This window comes from Cardiocondyla obscurior, unplaced genomic scaffold (assembly GCF_019399895.1).
Source record: "Cardiocondyla obscurior isolate alpha-2009 unplaced genomic scaffold, Cobs3.1 scaffold81_0_71826, whole genome shotgun sequence".
NCBI classification, from domain to species: Eukaryota; Metazoa; Arthropoda; class Insecta; order Hymenoptera; family Formicidae; genus Cardiocondyla; species Cardiocondyla obscurior.
Window position 1 is genome coordinate 12,501 of NW_027228821.1, and position 2,500 is coordinate 15,000.

Consider the following 2,500-nt stretch of genomic DNA (forward strand, 5'->3'; position numbering starts at 1 on the left):
GAGAACCGAGTTTGAGTTTTCCTCTCCTTCTTCGAATGAAGATCGGAGAGGAGAATAGAGGCCGCGAGATAATCGCGCGCCTCCTCGTTCTCCTTCTGCACAGAGCGCATATCGTCGCTTTACCGCCGCCAACGCAAAGGAAACTCGAGAGGAGGGATTTTAGAGATATATACGACGAAGCAAAGATACGAGAGAACCTGACCGTATTATAAGAGAGAGAGAGTGGTCGTCGCCGCTGCAGCTGCTGCCGGCCGCCGCCGCAGTCGCGTTGCCGACGCCACCACGACGCGCAAACCGGCCTCCGACGTTCGCGTCGGGCTGGCTGGCCAGTTGTCGTCGTGGTCGGTTGGTTGGCGCGCGCGGGCGCGCGGATCGCGGCGCGGTTGACGCAACGTCGACGAAAGACCACCACGCTCTCGCGGTTGTTCTCTCTGCCTCGTTCGTTTTCTCATTTTCCCTTCGTCTCTTCTTTCAAATATTTTGCGTGCACCGATCGCCCCCTGCGCAGCAAAAGTGTGTGCGAGGTGAGAGATCGCGCGCGGGTCGACCGCGCGTGTTCCCGAGTCCACGAAAGCGCTATGTATGGTAGCAGCTCTTGACCGGGGCACGCGGCGTAGTCTAACCAAGCGCTCGCGCGCGGCGTTTCGCCGCGTTGCGTTTCTCTTTTCTCTCGCGTCGTCGTCGTCGTCGTCTCGCCTTCTTCGTATTATATATATATAGTACAGCCTCACGACAATTTCTTTTGACGACCTCAGAGCAGGCGAGATCACCCGCTGAATTTAAGCATATTATTAAGCGGAGGAAAAGAAACTAACCAGGATTTCCTTAGTAGCGGCGAGCGAACAGGAAAGAGCCCAGCACCGAATCCCGCGGTTCCGCCGCAGGGAAATGTGGTGTTTGGGAGGGTCCGCTTATCCCGAGGTGCCGCGTCGCGTCCAAGTCCATCTTGAATGGGGCCACTTACCCGCAGAGGGTGCCAGGCCCGTAGCGACCGGTGCGCGTCTCGGGAGGATCTCTCCTTAGAGTCGGGTTGCTTGAGAGTGCAGCTCTAAGTGGGTGGTAAACTCCATCTAAGGCTAAATACGACCACGAGACCGATAGCGAACAAGTACCGTGAGGGAAAGTTGAAAAGAACTTTGAAGAGAGAGTTCAAGAGTACGTGAAACCGTTCAGGGGTAAACCTAAGAAACCCAAAAGATCGAACGGGGAGATTCATCGTCAGCGACGCTGGCTTCGCGTCGGTGGGCGATGCCCGCGGGGCCTCACGGCTCGCGCGCGGGCACGCTGCCGCGCGCCGATGTCCGGCGTTTTCGTCGTCGTGCACTTCTCCCCTAGTAGAACGTCGCGACCCGCTGGGTGTCGGTCTACGGCCCGGGTGCGGTGTCTGACGCGTCGCCGGTAACACGGCACGCCGTCAAACCCTCGGTCGCCCGGCCGGCTGCCCGGCGGTACACGCAAGGTATCAGGCCGCAGCTCTCACACGCGCGGGAGTGCGTCGAGGCCGTCGCAAGCGCGCGCCACGGTACACGGAGGCTTACGGACCTAGCGCCGTCACCGGTCCTGGCCCGCTGTTGGTCGTACGGTTAACCTTCGACAGGCCTGCAAACGTTCCCTGGGGCAACTCGGGGGACCGATACCGGTCGGCGACGCTACTGCTTTGGGTACTCTTAGGACCCGTCTTGAAACACGGACCAAGGAGTCTAACATGTACGCGAGTCATTGGGATCAGCGATACCTAAAGGCGTAATGAAAGTGAAGGTCGGCCCTGGTTGTCGACCGAGGGAGGATGGGCCGCGTCGCGATGCGGCTCCGCACTCCCGGGGCGTCTCGTTCTCATTGCGAGAAGAGGCGCACCCAGAGCGTACACGTTGGGACCCGAAAGATGGTGAACTATGCCTGGTCAGGACGAAGTCAGGGGAAACCCTGATGGAGGTCCGTAGCGATTCTGACGTGCAAATCGATCGTCGGAACTGGGTATAGGGGCGAAAGACTAATCGAACCATCTAGTAGCTGGTTCCCTCCGAAGTTTCCCTCAGGATAGCTGGCACTCGGCCGTTCCGCACGGAACGCGCGCGAGTCTCATCTGGTAAAGCGAATGATTAGAGGCCTTGGGGCCGAAACGACCTCAACCTATTCTCAAACTTTAAATGGGTGAGATCTCTGGCTTTCTTGAACTATGAAGCCACGAGCATCTCGGATCAGAGTGCCAAGTGGGCCATTTTTGGTAAGCAGAACTGGCGCTGTGGGATGAACCAAACGCAGAGTTAAGGCGCCCAACTCGACGCTCATGGGACACCATGAAAGGCGTTGGTTGCTTAAGACAGCAGGACGGTGGCCATGGAAGTCGGAATCCGCTAAGGAGTGTGTAACAACTCACCTGCCGAAGCAACTAGCCCTGAAAATGGATGGCGCTGAAGCGTCGAGCCTATACTCTGCCGTCAGCGGCAAGTGGGGCGGCCGTGGGCAGGGCGTGGGTAACTCCTCGCCCGGAGCTTACAGG

At 58.6% G+C, this 2,500-nt stretch overlaps 1 pseudogene; it reads left to right on the forward strand.

The window, feature by feature from the left end:
• The first annotated feature begins 746 nt into the window (after positions 1–746).
• The window catches only part of LOC139112990 (large subunit ribosomal RNA), a 4,790-nt pseudogene continuing 3,036 nt past the window's right edge, over positions 747–2,500 (forward strand).